The following is a 7,995-nucleotide window of genomic DNA, read 5'->3' as shown; positions in this document are numbered from 1 at the left end:
GGGGGACCTCAGCCCACTTTAAATCACATCAAATCCATGATCAATGAAACCACTCAATCCTGATTTCCAGACAGATTTCAACCCATGTATTCTGCTCGGTCTAGAACATCAATATGAAGGATATGACAGACACACATTATACTCATAATGAATAAGCACTCTCAAGCAGTTGGTATTTAAGTGATAATGCCCGAGAAGCTGGTGTTTAGAGGATATATTGACACGGGTGTTGTTCGTCGAGGGCCGGCAAACCGCGCCAATATATCCTCCAAACACCGGCTTCGACGGCATTATCACTTTTATACAATGGGTTAGCAACATATTCAAATAATGATTGACATATTTTCATTAAAAACATTATTTTTATTAATTTATTCACACTATTTCATCCTTCCACAATATATAGTCCCGACACAAATCTAGAGTTGCTAGAGACACGACCCAGTCGTTAAGTCTTTATGTCTGTATCTATGGACGTTACCCAGTCGTTAAGTCTTTATGTCTGTATCTATGGACGTTACCCAGTCGTTAAGTCTTTATGTCTGTATCTATGGACGTTACCCAGTCGTTAAGTCTTTATGTCTGTATCTATGGACGTTACCCAGTCGTTAAGTCTTTATGTCTGTATCTATGGACGTTACCCAGTCGTTAAGTCTTTATGTCTGTATCTATGGACGTTACCCAGTCGTTAAGTCTTTATGTCTGTATCTATGGACGTTACCCAGTCGTTAAGTCTTTATGTCTGTATCTATGGACGTTACCCAGTCGTTAAGTCTTTATGTCTGTATCTATGGACGTTACCCAGTCGTTAAGTCTTTATGTCTGTATCTATGGACGTTACCCAGTCGTTAAGTCTTTATGTCTGTATCTATGGACGTTACCCAGTCGTTAAGTCTTTATGTCTGTATCTATGGACGTTACCCAGTCGCTAAGTCTTTATGTCTGTATCTATGGACGTTACCCAGTCGCTAAGTCTTTATGTCTGTATCTATGGACGTTACCCAGTCGTTAAGCCTTTATGTCTGTATCTATGGACGTTACCCAGTCGTTAAGCCTTTATGTCTGTATCTATGGACGTTACCCAGTCGTTAAATCTTTATGTCTGTATCTATGGACGTTACCCAGTCGTTAAATCTTTATGTCTGTATCTATGGACGTTACCCAGTCGTTAAGTCTTTATGTCTGTATCTATGGACGTTACCCAGTCGTTAAGTCTTTATGTCTGTATCTATGGACGTTACCCAGTCGTTAAGCCTTTATGTCTGTATCTATGGACGTTACCCAGTCGTTAAATCTTTATGTCTGTATCTATGGACGTTACCCAGTCGTTAAGTCTTTATGTCTGTATCTATGGACGTTACCCAGTCGTTAAGTCTTTATGTCTGTATCTATGGACGTTACCCAGTCGTTAAGTCTTTATGTCTGTATCTATGGACGTTACCCAGTCGTTAAGTCTTTATGTCTGTATCTATGGACGTTACCCAGTCGCTAAGTCTTTATGTCTGTATCTATGGACGTTACCCAGTCGCTAAGTCTTTATGTCTGTATCTATGGACGTTACCCAGTCGTTAAGCCTTTATGTCTGTATCTATGGACGTTACCCAGTCGTTAAGCCTTTATGTCTGTATCTATGGACGTTACCCAGTCGTTAAATCTTTATGTCTGTATCTATGGACGTTACCCAGTCGTTAAGTCTTTATGTCTGTATCTATGGACGTTACCCAGTCGTTAAGTCTTTATGTCTGTATCTATGGACGTTACCCAGTCGTTAAGTCTTTATGTCTGTATCTATGGACGTTACCCAGTCGTTAAGTCTTTATGTCTGTATCTATGGACGTTACCCAGTCGTTAAGCCTTTATGTCTGTATCTATGGACGTTACCCAGTCGTTAAGTCTTTATGTCTGTATCTATGGACGTTACCCAGTCGTTAAGTCTTTATGTCTGTATCTATGGACGTTACCCAGTCGTTAAGTCTTTATGTCTGTATCTATGGACGTTACCCAGTCGTTAAGTCTTTATGTCTGTATCTATGGACGTTACCCAGTCGCTAAGTCTTTATGTCTGTATCTATGGACGTTACCCAGTCGCTAAGTCTTTATGTCTGTATCTATGGACGTTACCCAGTCGCTAAGTCTTTATGTCTGTATCTATGGACGTTACCCAGTCGCTAAGTCTTTATGTCTGTATCTATGGACGTTACCCAGTCGTTAAGTCTTTATGTCTGTATCTATGGACGTTACCCAGTCGTTAAGTCTTTATGTCTGTATCTATGGACGTTACCCAGTCGTTAAGTCTTTATGTCTGTATCTATGGACGTTACCCAGTCGTTCGTTCTAAATGTTCCATTCCATACTGGCTGGCAATGTTCTTATCCCGTACCTGCTAGCTAGCTAGCCAACTATGGCTAATTTACAGTCACGTCAAACAGTGCAGCCAGAATAACAACAGTGGCTGCATTTGCATTTGTTTAAGCTGTTTTCTAGTGACATTTATTTGGATACATCAATAACAATGAGCTAATGAGGCGCGATTTCGCCTGGCATAGAAAATGTGCTCTCTTGTCACGACACTGTTGTTCAGAGGAGCTAGCCAAAAACACAGCTAACACAATCACTTCAAACTGAAGCTGGAACGTCTGCAAACTAGCTGCACTTCGTTTTGTTTGACCTTTTATCAATTTACATTTTTTTGTATATATCCATCAAAATGATGCCAGCTGATTCATGATTTTGACTGGCTGAGAAACGCTGCCTGTCTCTCGTCCCCGACACGTTCATTACAATGGGACTGGTGGAGATCGAATTTGAATATTGAAATTTTTTTGCAAATGTCAGAGAGATTTATTCAAATCTACGCTGTTGAAAACTAAATGCTAGTCTAAAAGAAATGTTAGTCTAAATGCTAGTCTAAAAGAAATGAGATAATGTGTAGATGCTGTAACGGCTGTCGTTGTGTAGAGATGACCAAGGCGCAGCGGGAATATGAATGCTCATCTTGTATTTATTAAATAAAGAGAACACGGAAAAAAACAACAAAACAAAGAACAACAGAATACAGTTTCGCAGGCTAAATATAACTAGCAGTGCAAAAGACAACTACCCACAAAACCCCAGGTGAAAACAAGATCCTAATATATGACTCCCAATCAGGAACAACGACGTACAGCTGTTCCTGATCGAGAGCCACACAAACAACAAAGAAATAGACAAACCAGAAAACCCTAGAAAACCAAAACCAGAACATACACTAAAACCCCGGAATACATAAACCAAACACCCCTTTAATACTACACACACAACCCCAACCATATGAAACAAATACCCTTCTGCCACGTCCTGACCAAAATACAATACAAATACTCCCTCTACTGGTCAGGATGTGACAGATGCTTTTTATAGTGGAGATTAAGTTGATAAATTGCCTGGCTGGTCTGATGAGACACTGGATTGCGCAGTCAGATGGAACAGAGTAAATAGGCATTTTAACGTCATAGATTTAGACGGTGGTAACTTGTGGAATAGACACCGTCTGGAATGCGGTTTTAACCAATCAGCATTCAGGATTAGACCCAACCGTTGTATAATAACCAAATAACTTGTTGTGATGGAACACCTATGTGAGAATGCTGTTCATTGACTACAGTTCAGCATTCAACACTATTGTTCCTCCAAGCTCGGCACCAAGCTCAGAGCCCTGGGTCAGGACACTACCCTCTGCAACTGGATCCTGGACTTCCTGACGGGCAGACCACAGGCTGTGAGGATTGGCAACAACACCTTCTCCACACTGACTCAACACAAGGCCCCCCAGGGGTGTGTCATCAGTCCTCTGCTGTACTTCCTGTTCACCCACCGACTGTGTGGCTTTGCACCACACCAACTCCATCATTAAGTTCTGACGACACCGCGGTTGTTGGCCTGATAACCCACAACGACGAGTCAGCCTATAGGGAGGAGGTAAGTGAACTGCCATTGTGTTGCCAGGACAACAACCTCTCCCTCAATGTCAGCAAAACTAAATTCTTGGTTGTTGACTTCAGGAAGCATAGGAGGGAACATGCCTGATCCACATCAAAGGGACTGCAGTAGGGTAAATCCATTTGAATCCATTTGTCCATTACCAAGTCAAATCAAATGTTATTTGTCACATGCTTCGTAAACAGCAGGTGTAAACAGTGAAATGCTTACTAACAGGCCCATTCTCAACAATGCATTTACATTTTAGTCATTTAGCAGACGCTCTTATCCAGAGCGACTTACAGTAGTGAATGCATACATTTCATGCATTTTTTCCCCCCATACTGGTCCCCCGTGGGAATCGAACCCACAACGGCGTTGCAAACACCATGCTCTACCAACTGAGCCACACAGGACCCGTATGGAGCCCAATGCAGAGAGGAAAAATAATTGCAACATTATAACACAAGGAATAAATACACAGTGAGTAATGATAACTTCGCTGTATACACAGGGTACCAGTACCAAGTCAATGTGCAGGGGTACAAGGTAATTGAGGTAGATATGTACATATAGGTAGGGGTGAAGGGACTAGGCAACAGGATAGATAATAGATGGTCACAGCAGCATATGTGAAAAGAGGTCAATGCAGATAGTCCAGGTAGCTGTCTGGTTAACTATTTAACTAGCTATTTATCAGTCTTATGGCTTGGGGGTAGAAGCTGTTCAGGGTCCTGTTGGTGCCAGACTTGGTGCATCGGTACCACTTGCTGTGAGGTACGGTAGCTGAGAGAACACTCTATGACTTGGGTGGCTGGAGTCTTTGACAATTTTTAGGGTCTTCCTCTGACACCTTGTCTGGTATAGAAGTCCTGGATGGCAGGGAGCCCGGCCCCAGTGATGTACTGGGCCATACGTATTACCCTCTGTAACGTCTTGCAGTCGGACGCCAAGCAGTTGCCATACATTTACATTTAAGTAACTGTTTGAGGATCTGAGGGCCCCATGCCGAATCTTAGCAGCCTCCTGAGGGAGAAGAGATATTGTTGTGCCTTCTTCACGACTGTGTTGGTGTGTGTGGACCATGATAATTCGTTAGTGATGTGGACACCGAGAAAACATTCTCTTATGTGTGGACCTCCAACCATCTTCGTGGTACCATTTGAAAGTTTACATTTCAATTTTATTCCTGTCAGTACATTTATCATCCAAAACATGACACCCACCCTGTATTCAAGAGCATTTTGTGTCTCAACTGATGGTGGGCCCAACACAAAACCTAAGATGATGTAAAATAGTGACTAAGTTACAACATATGTGAATATGAAGAAAAAAAAATCGGAGTTTACACGTTTTAGATAATTCATGTTTAATGTATAAAAAAAATGTATCTCAACAAATGATTTAAAAAACGTTTGACAACCCTGTTTGTACGATTTTAAATGATATCAAACTCAACTGTTTCTCTTTTCCAGTGATGAAGACATGTATGTCTCATGGTATAGTTGGGTATGAAGGGATGAAGACATGTCTCTCATGGTATAGTGGGGTATGAAGGGATGAAGACATGTCTCTCATGGTATAGTGGGGTATGAAGGGATGAAGACATGTCTGTCTCATGGTATAGTTGGGTATGAAGGGATGAAGACATGTCTCTCATGGTATAGTGGGGTATGAAGGGATGAAGACATGTCTGTCTCATGGTATAGTGGGGTAAGAAATGATAAAGACATGTCTCTCATGGTATAGTGGGGTATGAAGGGATGAAGACATGTCTCTCATGGTATAGTGGGGTATGAAGGGATGAAGACATGTCTCTCATGGTATAGTGGGGTATGAAATGATAAAGACATGTCTCTCATGGTATAGTGGGGTATGAAGGGATGAAGACATGTCTCTCATGGTATAGTGGGGTATGAAGGGATGAAGACATGTCTCTCATGGTATAGTGGGGTATGAAGGGATGAAGACATGTCTCTCATGGTATAGTGGGGTATGAAGGGATGAAGACATGTCTCTCATGGTATAGTGGGGTATGAAATGATAAAGACATGTCTGTCTCATGGTATAGTGGGGTATGAAGGGATGAAGACATGTCTCTCATGGTATAGTGGGGTATGACGGGATGAAGACATGTCTCTCATGGTATAGTGGGGTATGAAGGGATGAAGACATGTCTCTCATGGTATAGTGGGGTATGAAATGATAAAGACATGTCTCTCATGGTATAGTGGGGTATGAAGGGATGAAGACATGTCTCTCATGGTATAGTGGGGTATGAAGGGATGAAGACATGTCTCTCATGGTATAGTGGGGTATGAAGGGATGAAGACATGTCTCTCATGGTATAGTGGGGTATGAAATGATAAAGACATGTCTCTCATGGTATAGTGGGGTATGAAGGGATGAAGACATGTCTCTCATGGTATAGTGGGGTATGAAATGATAAAGACATGTCTCTCATGGTATAGTGGGGTATGAAGGGATGAAGACATGTCTCTCATGGTATAGTGGGGTATGAAGGGATGAAGACATGTCTCTCATGGTATAGTGGGGTATGAAGGGATGAAGACATGTCTCTCATGGTATAGTGGGGTATGAAATGATAAAGACATGTCTCTCATGGTATAGTGGGGTATGAAGGGATGAAGACATGTCTCTCATGGTATAGTGGGGTATGAAGGGATAAAGACATGTCTCTCATGGTATAGTGGGGTATGAAGGGATAAAGACATGTCTCTCATGGTATAGTGGGGTATGCCAAATGGGTCAACTCTGAGCACCTTGATCTCCTGAGTCATTTTCTGACCACTTCTTTAATGGGAAAACTTGTATGGTGTAACGTTCGTCGTTATAGAGGGACCAAGGCGCAGCGGAGGTTTGGTTCATCATCATTTTTATTAGAACGGTGAACCAGCAAAACAATAAACGATACCATGAACGAACAGCTTCACAGGCTACGAATAGCAATGCAAATACAATTCCCCACCAACAGCGTGGGGGAAAATGAACTTAAATGAGATCCCAATCAGAGACAACTAGCGACAGCTGTCTCTGATTGGGAAGACAGAAACCAACATAGAAATACTCCCCAATAGAGCCAACACAAGGCTCCAACGCAAAACAGAAAACAAACACAGGAAAACCACCCAACATAAACCACCCTGACCCAAAACACCCGAGTTCACCCGGTCAGGGCGTGACATATGGAAAGATCGGTTTAAATCAAAAGCGATGCTGTCAAGAAGTGATTGAATTCAAAATGGATTTAGCCAGTAGAGAGAGTAAGACGTTTTAAGTTCCTTGTCGTCCACATCACCAAGGACTTGACATGAACCAACAACACCACCACTTTGGTCAAGAGTCCTCCTACATAAAACTACTGCTGCACCTTCGAGAGCATCCTGACCGGATGCATCACGGCTTGTTACGGAAATTGCTCTGTCCACGGCCACAAAGCCCTCCAGCGGGTGGTGAAGACGGCCCAGTACATCACTAGAACGAGGCCCTCCAGCGGGTGGTGAAGACGGCCCAGTACATCACTAGAACGAGGCCCTCCAGCGGGTGGTGAAGACGGCCCAGTACATCACTAGAACGAGGCCCTCCAGCGGGTGGTGAAGACGGCCCAGTACATCACTAGAACGAGGCCCTCCAGCGGGTGGTGAAGACGGCTCAGTACATCACTAGAACGAGGCCCTCCAGCGGGTGGTGAAGACGGCCCAGTACATCACTAGAACGAGGCCCTCCAGCGGGTGGTGAAGACGGCCCAGTACATCACTAGAACGAGGCCCTCCAGCGGGTGGTGAAGACGGCCCAGTACATCACTAGAACGAGGCCCTCCAGCGGGTGGTGAAGACGGCCCAGTACATCACTAGAACGAGGCCCTCCAGCGGGTGGTGAAGACGGCCCAGTACATCAATAAGACTCCCTTATTATGATTACTAAATACTGCTCAGTTTATACACTGCCCCCATTCCCCTTCCTCAATACACATGTGAATATTGTTCTATAAATTGTGTCTTCTGTATTATATTGATG

Source organism: Salmo trutta, unplaced genomic scaffold (assembly GCF_901001165.1).
Source record: "Salmo trutta unplaced genomic scaffold, fSalTru1.1, whole genome shotgun sequence".
Classification (NCBI taxonomy): domain Eukaryota; kingdom Metazoa; phylum Chordata; class Actinopteri; order Salmoniformes; family Salmonidae; genus Salmo; species Salmo trutta.
Note: the sequence above shows the minus strand (reverse complement) of the source record.